General features: G+C 39.6%; 1 non-coding gene across 1 annotated transcript; it reads right to left on the bottom strand.

Annotated features, from left to right (window-relative positions):
- Positions 1-11,451: 11,451 nt before the first annotated feature.
- LOC130947996 (small nucleolar RNA R71) lies at positions 11,452-11,559 on the bottom strand. Its single transcript, XR_009072897.1, has one exon. It is a non-coding gene; the product is annotated as a small nucleolar RNA R71 (small nucleolar RNA).
- Positions 11,560-13,354: the final 1,795 nt, after the last annotated feature.

Genomic DNA, 13,354 nt, shown 5'->3' with positions numbered 1-13,354 from the left:
CTCACAAGCCCCTTCTTATCAACCACCTTCATATGACCCTAATCCATATCCATCCTACCAACAACCATATGAGCCATATGAACCACATATAGAGCCACCACAATTCCAACATCAATATTTTCAAGAGCCACCTCCTCCACATTATTACCAAGATGAACCACCTCCAATATACGAGAATTTTCAACCACAAGATGAATACTACTTTCCACCACAACCTCCCATGGAAGAATACTCATATCCATTGATCCAAGAGCCACATGATCCTAATCATATTATCCAAGAGGAACAAGAGTCAAGGGATCATCTCAAGGAAGCATTGGAGCAATTTCAAGCAACCATGGAGTGTGTTGTGCAACAAGTGGAAAGATTGGAGAATATTGAACCACCACAACTCTACCAAGAAGAACCACCTTCCTACTATGAACCCTCACCCCAATTTGATGAACCCTTCCACCCACCCCAATCTCTAATGGATGAAACCCTTGGTGTTCTTGTTCAAGGGCAAGAAGAGATGAAAAGGGATGTGCAAAATTTCATGGCCGCCTTGGATGCGGTAACAAATCAATTAGCCTCCCAATGCTTGAACACTCAAGGAACTCCCATGGCTACATGTGGAGAATCGAATGAAGAACATAGAATGAAGGAGAGATTGGAAACTCCGGTGGGAAATGAAGGAAGTTGCTTTGTATTGGAACAATTGGAGGAAGCTTTAATTGTTGAAGACAAGGAAGAAGTGGTAGAAGACTTAGGAGATGCGGAGCCTCCATGGGAACATAGAGTTGAAGAAAACCCCTCCAAGATGATTGAAATTGATGCTAGGGAGGAAAGTGCACACCTTCCAAGGCATATTCCATATGAAGACTTGGATGGGATAGAGAAAGAATTGAGTTCCCTTGGTGATGAAGATCAAGCATCAAGTCTTAGTGGTGAAGAATCCTTTGAGCATGAAGAACCTTCTCCGGTTGGATTTGAAAGCGTTGAGGAGGTAAATTTTTCTCACCCTCCCTATTATGATTTGAGTAACGGAAAAGGTTTAGATAAAATTGTTAAACAAAGGATTGAGATTAAGAGATCTTGTGAAGAGGTGGAAGTCCCTAGAAATGGAAAAACGAGGGTTGGTTATGCTTTGTCAAGATCTTTGGAAGCATCTTTGCCTAGGTTGTCATCTACTCCTTCACTTGAGTGGGTAAAATTCATTTCTATTAGCTTTATTGTCCCACTTGAGTATGGCTTGCCTGAAACGGATGGTCAACTTAGGATGCTTTGTGGGATGAAGCGTAAGCGAAAGATGTTTCGTGGTTGGCGTTGCAAATCAAGGCTCATCTTGGTTGATACTCCAAGAGTTGAATACAAAGGTGGGACTAGTGCTCAAATAGATGGGTCTAGGAGGATTGTTGGGCACTTCATAGAGAATTCATCTTGTTCACCACCCGGATGGACCAATAATGATGATCAACTTCAAGACGGGTGTGAAAACAAAGTGTGGGACCCCGGATCACAAGAAGAGAACCAACTTTGGGAGCCCCAAGCTTGTGAAGAACTCCATCAACACTTGGCTCAATCCATGAGAAATATTGGGGCACAATGGAGAACCAAGCATTGGTGGGAGTTCCAAGATGAATACAAGCACAAGCCACCTTGATAAGAAGCTCCCCATAAGTCCAACTTAAGGACAATAAATAAAAGTGCTAGGTGGGAGACACCCCACCATGGTAAACTCTTTCCATACTCTTTTAGTTTGTTAATAAGTGATTTGGGTTGCAATTGTAGGTAGATTCTCATTTTCTTTTTTATCTTTTGTAAATATTGGTAGAATTAGCTTAATTTCTTGTTTTTGTTGTTTTATTGAGTTTAGTTAGTAGTATAGTATGTTGAATAAGGTTTTAGGGTGTTTTGGTAGCTGTTTGGAGGATTGAAAGGCTTGGATTGGTGTAAGAACTTAGAAAAATATTTTTTGAAAAACAGAACACCATCCACGCGTGCGCGCACATGACGCGTACGCGCACCTGAGCATTTTTCGACCACCCACGCGGACGCGCACTGTACGCATACGCGTGGATGCAAAATTTCACCTCCAGCCAAAAACCCGAGAGTTAGGCCTGCACTGTGCGAACATTGGGCCTAAGGCACAAGTCTATGCACGCGTGCGCGCACTTGGCGCGTACGCGCACATGATCTTAAATTGGCAATGCACGCGCACGCACACTGTGCGCGCGCGCGTCGATTGCACAATCTGCACTCTCGGTACTTTTACCCGAGAGTTGTGCCAGACTTGGGCCGACACTATGCCTCCGACCTAACTCGACGCACGCGTGCGCGCACCTGGCGCGTACGCGTCCTTCAACCAATATGCACATCGACGCGTAAGCGTGCATGACGCGCACGCGTCGGTAAAAAAAAAAAAGAGTTTTTTTTCTCCCCTTCCATTTTCTTTTGCTTATCACATTCGCATACTTCTACTCTTTCCATTTTCATTTTGTTTTTATAGCATGTTTTCAGTTTTTTTTCTAAGAGTCATTTTAATAATGGTGTTGGATTCTTACACTCAATTGTTGAGAAATTCTTGCATTATTTTGGTGCCTCTTGACTTGTTTGATATTGTTGGGTGATGAAACTTTTAAATCAATGCTTCATCTTGTATGACTCTTGTGTCTTTGTGCATTGATATGTCCTCATATTGTCTTTCATGACCCACTTCTTCTCATTTGAACTTGATGCTCAATACACTCTTCATGCTTTAACTTTACTCTTGCATCGAGCTTAATGATATGCCTTAGCTTACATTGTTTTCTCACTCACATGCTTAGCTAACATGTCGTAGGGAATCATACTCTTATTTGGCATTAGCCCCCGCCTATGTTCTAATTGCCTTGATTTCTTTGTTATAGGCTTAATTTTCTTTCTTTTTTTCCCTTTTGGGTTGGCCACCAATACGGAAGGAAAGGAAAGTTTCTAATGGGGCAACAAATAAGTCATCCGCACAACCTTTTGAAGGAGCTCATCAATTGTAGCAACCCGTCCACCCTGCTCTTCTTTGTATGCACCGAGGACGGTGCAAACTTTTAAGTGTGGGGAGGTCGTCCGACCGTTCGACGATTTTGGGTGACAAATTTCTAATCCCAACACTTTTGCATTTCATTCTAGGATTTTAGGAGTTTTACTTGCATTTTCTTATTTTTGCATATGTATACACAATAAGCTTAGTCAAAATAATAAAAATTTTCAAGATTTCTATCTATAGGGCACCTTAATTGATTTGAGTGAAAACTTTTCATAGAACTTGCTTGAATCATATATATTGTGGATCATGTTTTTGAGCTAAGAACACAAGCAAGTGAGATTTGAGCCTAATGGCGTGATTACATCTTATAACCACTTATTTTCCTTCTTGTGTGCATTATTCTCTTTTTATGATTGTAATCTTTGATTTGTTTGATCCTTTATGTCCATTATTTTGTGTATTCATGCATTTATATGATTGAGGCCATCATTTCATTAGCTCACTTACCCAAATAGCCTTACCTTTTATCTTCCTTTGTTAGCCAACTTTGAGCCTACAATTAACCCACTTGTTCTTATTTTAGCACATTACAAGCCTTAAAGCGAAAAACAATAAATGTCCTTATGTGGATCTTTGATTAGCTTAGGCTAGAGTGTGTGAGTATCATTCAAGTGTGGGAACCTTGGGACATTGGGTGAATAAAAGGGTAATTTTGTATTGTTATTGAAAATATTGGGAATCGGGTACATACTCATGTATTGATCAAATGTAAAACCTTATGCATGATGCTCTTGTATATAGAAAGAAAAAAATGAGAAAAACAAAAGAAAAAGAAAAGAAAAATAATATGGAAAAAGGAAAGGAAAAAAAGAAAAAAAAAGGAGAAAGAAATGAAAAAGGGGACAAATGCCCCAAAGCAAAGTGTAGCTTAATAAAATCAATGCATAAGTGTTGTGAAATGAAAAGAAAATGCATGAGTATGTGAAAAAGTGAAAAATGGGTAGTTAGGCTAGCTTTGAAATTGTATAGGATGTCATAGGTTAGGTGGGAAGTTTAAGCTTATCAAAGATTCAAATTCCAAGCTTACTTAACCAAATATGCATCCTACCTTGACCCTAGCCCCATTACAACCCTGAAAAGACCTCATGATATATGTATGCATGCATGAAATATTTGTTGATTGTTAGAAGAAAAACAAATCTTAGAAAGCATGAAATAGAGGAGAATTGAGAGAATCAACCCTAAACACTTGAGCAAATAGAGTGCAAACACATCCGGTGAGGGTTTGAGGCTCAATTACATGTTTCCACCTATGATCATCTCTTTTCATGCAAGTTTGTAAAAATATTTAATAACTCAATTCAATTGTGGATTAGACTTGCTAGTCCTTAGCCCTTGTGCATATATGCTTCTTGAGAATTGATTTATTTTGACCAAGCAATTGCATTCATTTAGATAGTTGCATGTAAGTAGATTGCATTTAGTTAGGTCCATTGAATAAATGCCATACCCTTTACTTCATTCTTGGTTTAAGCATGAGGACATGCTTGGTTTAAGTGTGGGGAGGTTGACAAACCCCATTTTGACGGATTATCTTATATTGATTTTAGGGGATTTTATAACCTTTTACCCTCATTCATCCATTGAAATAGCATGGTTTTGTGATTGTCTCCTTATTTGTGCTTAGATGTGAAAACATGCTTTTAGACCCTTAATTTGATGGTTTTAATCTCCCTTTGATTCCACTAGATGCCTTGATATGTTTGTTAGTGATTTCAGATTGAAAAGGGCTAGGAATGGATCAAAGGAGTGAAGAGGGAAAGCATGCAAAGTGGAGAAATCATGAAAAGTCAAAGAAGTTAAACTTGCCCATGGACGCGCGCGCGCACCTGGCACTTACGCGCACCTGCGAATTACCCCATGGACGCGTACGCGTGATGTGCGCGTACGCGTCGGTGTTGGTTTATGATTTTTTAATGAAAACGTGGCCAACGAATTCTGAAGGGTTGTGGGGCCCAATCCTAACCAACTTTGGCGCCAAAGATGCTATTTAAAGCCAAGGGTTGAAGAGCAAAGGGGATTCCAACTCATTAGTTCATTACACACTCATTAGGATTAGTTTAGAGTTAGTTTCTAGAGAGAGAAGCTCTCTCTTCTCTCTAGAATTAGAATTAGGATTAGGTTTAGTTCTTAGATCTAGGTTTTAATCTTTGATTTCTTCCACTTCTATCTCTCAATTCTTGTAGTTACATTCATTCTTCTTCCATTCTTTTCTTGTAATTTCCTTTATGTTGTTCTTATGTTTTGTTGTAGATCTACTTTTGTTCCTTCCTTTCTCCTTCAATTCAATAAGAGGTAATTCATGTAGATCTTGTTTCCTTTAATTGTTGTTGTTAATTCTTTACATTTGATTGTTGTTAGAATTAATTCTTGTTGTCAATTTACTATGCTTTCCTTTTATGCCTTCCAAGTGTTTGATGAAATGCTTGGTTGGATTTTAGAGTAGAATTTTATACTCTTGGCTTGGAAAGGTAACTTAGGAACTCTTGAGTTACTAATGTCCAAGTGATTGATGATTGGGAGCCATTGACTCTAGTTCTCACTAATTGAATTAGTGGAGAATTAGGACTTATGGACTAGGATTGATATAGCTCATTTGACTTTCCTTTACTACTAGTTAGAGGATGATTTAATGAGATTAATCCTTGCCAATTCTCATATTGTGGTTAGTGATTAGGATAGAGATCCTTGACCACCAACCCTTGCCAAGACCTTTTTAGGCTTTAGTTTACTTTCTTGCCATTTATCTTTCATGCTTCTTATTAAAACCCCAAAATAACTCACAACCAATAACAAGACACTTTATTGTAATTCCTAGGGAGAACGACCCGAGGTTTGAATACTTCAGTTATTAATTTTAGGGGTTTGTTACTTGTGACAAACAATCTTTTGTATGAAAGGATTATTGTTGGTTTAGAAACTATACTTGCAACGAGAATTCATTTGTGAAATTCTAAACCGTCAAAAATCCATTCGTCAACATGACTGGGTGAACCTTTTCAGATTGTGACTCAGCTTTGCTAAAGTTCCCAGTTAGAGGTGTCCAGAGCTCTTAAGCACATTCTTTTGCTTTGGATCACGACTTTAACCACTCAGTCTCAAGCTTTTTACTTGGACCTTCATGCCACAAGCACATGGTTAGGGACATCTTGATTTAGCCGCTTAGGCCTGGATTTATTTCCTTGGGCCCTCCTATCCATTGATGCTCAAAGCCTTGGATCCTTTTTATCCTTGCATTTTGGTTTTAAGGGCTATTGGCTTTTTCTGCTTGCTTTTTTTTCACAAGCTTTGTTCTTCACTACTTTTTCTTGCTTCAAGAATCAATTTTTTGATCTTTTAGATCATCAATAACATTTCTCTTTTTCATCATTCTTTCAAGAGCCAACAATTTTAACATTCATAAACAACAAGATCAAAAATATGCACTGTTCAAGCATTCATTCAGAAAACAGAAAGTATTGTCACCACATCAATATAATAAAACTAATTTCAAGGATGAATTCAAAACTCATGTACTTCTTATTCTTTTGTATTAGAAACATTTTTCATTTAAGAAAGGTGAAGGATTCATGGAATTATTCATAGCCTTAAGACATATACACTAGACACTAATGATCATGTAATAAAGACACAAACATATACAACATGAAGCTCAAAAACTGAAAAAAAAAACAGAGAGATAAGAACAAGGAAGTTAAGGAATGAGTCCACCTTAGTGATGGTGGCGCCTTCTTCTTGAAGGACCAATGGTGTTCTTGAGCTCCTCTATGTCTCTTCTTTGCCTTTGTTGCTCCTCCCTCATAGCTCTTTAATTTTCTCTAATCTCATTGAGAATGATGGAGTGCTCTTGGTGTTCCACCTTTAATTGTTTCATGTCATGACTCAATCCTTCTAGAGAAGTGTTGAGTTGTTCCCAATAGTTGTTTGGAGGAAAATGCATCCCTTTAGGTATCTCAAGGATTTCTTGATGATGAGCTTCCTCATGCGTCTCTTGAGATCCATGAATGGACTCTCTTGTTTGCTCTATCCTCTTCTTAGTGATGGATTTTTCCTCTTCAATGAGGATGTCTCCTTCTATGACAACTCCAGCTATGTTGCATAGATGGCAAATGAGATGAGGAAAAGCTAGCCTTGCCAAGGTGGAGGGCTTTTCGGCTACTTTGTAGAGTTCTAGAGGGATGACTTCATGAACTTCTACTTCCTCTCCAATCATGATGCTATAGATCATGATGGCCCGATCCACAGTCACTTCAGATCGGTTGCTAGTAGGGATGATGGAGCGTTGGATGAACTCCAACCATCCTCTAGCCACAGGCTTAAGGTCCAGTCTTCTCAATTGAACCGGCTTGCCTTTTGAGTCTCTTTTCCATTGAGCTCCTTCCACACATATGTCCATGAGGACTTGGTCCAACCTTTGATCAAAGTTAACCCTTCTAGTGTAGGGGCGTGCGTCTTCTTGCATCATAAGCAAGTTGAACGCCAACCTTACATTCTCCAGACTGAAATCTAAGCATTTTCCCCGAACTATTGTAAGCCAATTCTTTGGGTTTGGGTTCATGCTTTGATCATGGTTCCTAGTGATCCATGCGTTTGCATAGAACTCTTGAACCATTAAGATTCTGACTTGTTGAATGGGGTTGGTAAGAACTTTCAAACCTCTTCTTTGGATCTCATGTCGGATCTCCGGATACTCGTTTTTCTTGAGCATGAAAGGGACCTCGGGGATCACCTTCTTCTTGGCCACAACTTCATAGAAATGGTCTTGATGGATGATGAGCGGATAATTTGTACGCTTTTTGGCATTGTTTTTACTATGTTTTTAGTATGATCCAGTTAGTTTTTAGTATATTTTTATTAGTTTTTAGTTAAAATTCACTTTTCTGGACTTTACTATGAGTTTGTGTGTATTTCTATGATTTCAGGTATTTTCTGGCTGAAATTGAGGGACCTGAGCAAAAATCTGATTTAGAGACTGAAAAGGACTGCAGATGCTGTTGGATTCTGACCTCCCTGCACTCAAAGTGGATTTTCTGGAGCTACAGAAGCCCAATTGGCGCGCTCTCAACGGCGTTGGAAAGTAGACATCCTGGGCTTTCCAGCAATATATGATAGTCCATACTTTGCCCAAGATTTGATGGCCCAAACCGGCGTTCAATGTCACATTCAGAAATTCCAGCGTTAAACGCCGGAACTGGCACCAAAGTGGGAGTTAAACGCCCAAACTGGCACAAAAGCTGGCGTTTAACTCCAAGAAGAGTCTCTACACGAAAATGCTTCATTGCTCAGCCCAAGCACACACCAAGTGGGCCCGGAAGTGGATTTTATGTCATTACTCATCTTTGTAAACCTTAGGCTACTAGTTTTCTATAAGTAGGACCTTTTACTATTGTATTTTCATCTTGGTTTTTCTGGTTCCCTCTCTGGGACCGAAGCCAATGATCACTTTTGTTCTTATGTATTTTCAACGGTGGAGTTTCTACACACCATAGATTAAGGTGTGGAGCTCTGCTGTACTCGAGTATTAATGCAATTACTATTTCTTCTATTCAATTCAGCTTGTTCTTGTTCCAAGATATCACTTGTTCTTCAACTTGATGAATGTGATGATCCGTGACACTCATCATCATTCTCACCTATGAACGTGTGACTGACAACCACCTCCGTTCTACCTTAGATTGGGTGAATATCTCTTGGATTCCTGATACACGATGCATGGTTGATCGCCTGACAACCGAGCCAGCCATTCCGTGAGATCAGAGTCTTCGTGGTATAGGCAAGAACTGATGGCGGCATTCAAGAGAATCCGGAAGGTCTAACCTTGTCTGTGGTATTCTGAGTAGGATTCAATGATTGAATGACTGTGACGTGCTTCAAACTCCTGAAGGCGGGGCGTTAGTGACAGACGCAAAAGAATCATTGGATTCTATTCCGGCCTGATCGAGAACCGACAGATGGATAGCCGTGCCGTGACAGGGTGCGTTGAACATTTCCACTGAGAGGATGGGAGGTAGCCACTGACAACGGTGAAACCCTTGCATAAGCTTGCCATGGAAAGGAGTAAGAAGGATTGGATGAAGACAGTAGGAAAGCAAAGAGACGGAAGGGACACAACATCTTCATGCGCTTATCTGAAATTCCCACCAATGAATTACATAAGTATCTCTATCTTTATCTTTATGTTTTATTCATGTATCATTCATAACCATTTGAGTCTGCCTGACTAAGATTTACAAGGTGACCATAGCTTGCTTCATACCAACAATCTCCGTGGGATCGACCCTTACTCGCGTAAGGTTTATTACTTGGACGACCCAGTGCACTTGCTGGTTAGTTGTGCGGAGTTGTGATAAAGAGTTGAGATTGCAATGAGCGTACCATGTAGATGGCGCCATTGATGATCACAATTTCGTGCACCAAGTTTTTGGCGCCGTTGCCGGGGATTGTTTTGTGTATGGACAACTGACGGTTCATCTTGTTGCTTATATTAGGTATTTTTCAGAATTCTTAAGAATGAGTTCTAGAGTTCCATGATGATCTGTTGAAATCTGGCTGGCTGAGAAGCCATGTCTAATCTTATTGGACCGAGGTTTCAACTGATCATCACAAGAGCTTGTTGATCTCTATCAATCTTGCTATTGGAGCAATGATCTGCTAAGGCTTGGCTGGCCATTGGCCATGTCTAGTGTTTTGGACCGAAGCTTTCTTTGAAAGCTTGGCTGGCTGTGAAGCCATGTCTAATTCCTGGACCGGAGTCTTAGACTAGCATTGCAATGATTCCTGGAATCCAAATTAAGAATTCTGAAACCTTTAGTTTCTATTTCCATATAATTTTCGAAAAATCCAAAAAAATTTCAAAATCATAAAAACCAAAAATATTTTATGTTTCTTGTTTGAGTCTAGTGTCTAATTTTAAGTTTGGTGTCTTGCATGCATTGTTTATTTGATCTTGGTTCTATTTTCAAGTCAATAGTACAAGGAACTGAAGATTCAGAACATGCAGCAGAGGAATTACACAGAAAAAGCTGGGCGTTCAAAATGCCCAGTGAAGAAGGATAGACTGGCGTTTAAACGCCAGCCAGGGTGCCTGGTTGGGCGTTTAACGCCCAAAAAGGTAGTGCATTGGGCGTTAAACGCCAGAATGTGCACCATTCTGGGCGTTTAACGCCAGGATGGCACAAGGGGGATGATTTTGTTTTCAAATTAATTTTTTTTCAAGTTTTCAAAGTTTTTCAAAATCAAATCTTTTTCAAATCATATCTTTTCAATCAAATGTTTTCAAAATCAATTTCTTTCCTTTTTCAAAGATACTTCCTATCAATTAATGATTTGATTCAACATTTCAAGTATGTTGCCTTTTCTGTTGAGAAAGGTTTAATGTTTGAATCATATCTTTTCTTGATAGCCAAGTTATTAATTTTTTTTTAAAATAAAATCTTTTTAAAATTGTTTTCAAATCATATCTTCTCAATCATATCTTTTTAATCACATCTCTTTCAAAATAGTTTTCAATCATATCTTTTTGATTTCTAAATTCAAAGTCTTTTTCAAAAATTACTTGATTTCTTTCCCACTCTTGATTTTCGAAAATCAATTAAAGTTTTTCAAAATTATTTTTTTTTTTAAAAAAAAAAATCTTTTTAACTTAATTTTCGAAAAAGCTCTTCCCCTCTTCTCACATCCTTCTATTTATGGAGCACCACTCCTCAATGCACAATTCGAACTCTGTCTGACTAAGTTCGAATTCTTCTCCTTCTTCCTTCTATTTTTCTTCTTCTCTGACACCTCAAGGAATCTCTATACTGTGGCATAAGGGAATCCACATTTTCTTGTTCTCTTCTCTTTCATATGAGCAGGAACAAAGACAAAAGCATTCTTGTTGAAGCTGATCCTGAACCTGAAAGGACCTTGAAGCGAAAGCTAAGAGAAGCTAAAGCACAACTCTCTGTAGAGGACCTAACAGAAATCTTCAAAGAAGAAGAACACATGGCAGCCGAAAACAACAACAATGCCAACAATGCAAGGAAGGTGCTGGGTGACTTTACTGCACCTACTCCCGACTTCTATGGGAGAAGCATCTCTATCCCTGCCATTGGAGCAAACAACTTTGAGCTTAAGCCTCAATTAGTTTCTCTCTAATGCAACAAAATTGCAAGTTCCATGGACTTCCACTGGAAGATCCTCATCAGTTCTTAGCTGAATTCTTGCAAATCTGTGACACTGTCAAGACTAATGGGGTTGACCCTGAGGTCTACAGACTGATGCTATTCCCTTTTGCTATAAGAGACAGAGCTAGGACATGGTTGGACTCACAACCTAAAGAAGGCCTGGACTCATGGGAAAAGCTAGTCAATGCCTTCTTGGCAAAGTTCTTTCCACCTCAAAAATTGAGTAAGCTTAGAGTGGAAGTCCAAACCTTCAGACAGAAGGATGGAGAATCTCTCTATGAAGCTTGGGAAAGATACAAACAATTGATCAAAAAATGTCCTTCTGACATGCTTTCTGAATGGAGCATCATAGGTATTTTCTATGATGGTCTCTCAGAACTATCCAAGATGTCTTTGGATAGCTCTGCTGGAGGATCTCTTCATCTGAAGAAGACGCCTACAGAAGCTCAAGAACTAATTGAAATGGTTGCAAATAACCAATTCATGTACACTTCTGAAAGGAATCCTGTGAACAATGGGACTAATCAGAAGAAAGGAGTTCTTGAGATTGATACTCTGAATGCCATTCTGGCTCAGAACAAGATATTGACTCAACAAGTCAATTTGATTTCTCAAAGTCTGTCTGGAATGCAAAATGCACCAAGCAGTACTAAGGATGCTTCATCTGAAGAAGAAGCCTATGATCCTGAGAACCCTTCAATAGAAGAGGTGAATTACCTAGGAGAACCCTATGGAAACACCTATAATTCTTCATGGAGAAATCATCCAAATTTCTCATGGAAGGATCAACAGAGACCTCACAAGGTTTTAACACAATAATGATGGAAGAAACAGGTTTAGCAATGGCAAACCTTTCCATCATCTTCTCAGCAACAGACAGAGAATTCTAAGCAGAACCACTCTGACTTAGCAACCATGGTCTCTGATCTAATCAAAAACCACTCAAAGTTTCATGACTGAAACAAGGTTCTCCATTAGGAATTTGGAGGCACAAGTGGGACAGCTGAGCAAGAAGATTACTGAACTCCCTCCTAGTACTCTTCCAAGCAATACAGAAGAAAATCCAAAAGGAGAGTGCAAGGCCATCAACATGGCCGAATTTGGAGAGGAAGGAGAGGAAGTGAACGCCACTGAGGAAGACCTCAATGGGCGTGCACTAGCCTCCAATGAGTTCCCTAATGAGGAACCATGGGAATCTGAGGCTCAAATTGAGACCATAGAGATTCCATTGGACTTACTTCTGCCTTTCATGAGCTCTGATGAGTATTCTTCCTCTGAAGAGGATGAGTATGTCACTGAAGAGCAAGTTGCTAAATACCTTGGAGCAATCATGAAGCTAAATGACAAGTTATTTGGAAATGAGACTTGGGAGAACGAACCTCCTTTGCTCACCAAAGAATTGGATAACTTGTCTAGGCAGAAATTACCTCAAAAAAGGCAGGACCCTGGGAAGTTCTCCATACCTTGTACCATAGGCATATTGACCTTCAAGAAGGCTCTGTGTGACTTAGGGTCAAGTGTAAACCTCATGCCTCTCTCTGTAATGGAGAAGCTAGGGATCTTTGAGGTGCAAGCTGCAAGAATCTCACTAGAGATGGCAGACAATTCAAGAAAACAAGCTTATGGACTTGTAGAGGATGTTTTGGTAAAAATTGAAGACCATTACATCCCTGCTGATTTCATAGTCCTAGAGACTGGGAAGTGCATGGAATCTATCATCCTTGGCACCCTTCCTAGCCACAGCAAAGGCTGTGATTGATGTTGATAGAGGTGAACTGATCATTCAATGAATGAAGAATCCCTTGTGTTTAAGGCTCAAGGATATCCCTCTGTCACCATGGAGAGGACGCATGAAGAACTTCTCTCAAATCAGAGTCAACAGAGCCCCACAGTCAAACTCTAAGTTTGGTGTTGGGAGGGCACAACCAAACTCTAGGTTTTGAACCCCACACTCAAACTCTAAGTTTGGTGTTGGGGAGGTTCCAACATTGCTCTGAGCATCTGTGAGGCTCCATGAGAGCCCTCTGTCAAGCTACTGACATTAAAGAAGCGCTTGTTGGGAGGCAACCCAATGTTATATTTTATATATTTTCCTTTGTTATTTTATTTTGTAGGTTGATGATCATGA

This window comes from Arachis stenosperma, chromosome 1 (assembly GCF_014773155.1).
Source record: "Arachis stenosperma cultivar V10309 chromosome 1, arast.V10309.gnm1.PFL2, whole genome shotgun sequence".
Taxonomy (NCBI): Eukaryota; Viridiplantae; Streptophyta; class Magnoliopsida; order Fabales; family Fabaceae; genus Arachis; species Arachis stenosperma.
The sequence above is the reverse complement of the archived record's forward strand: the minus strand, read 5'-3'. Positions and strand labels throughout refer to the sequence as shown.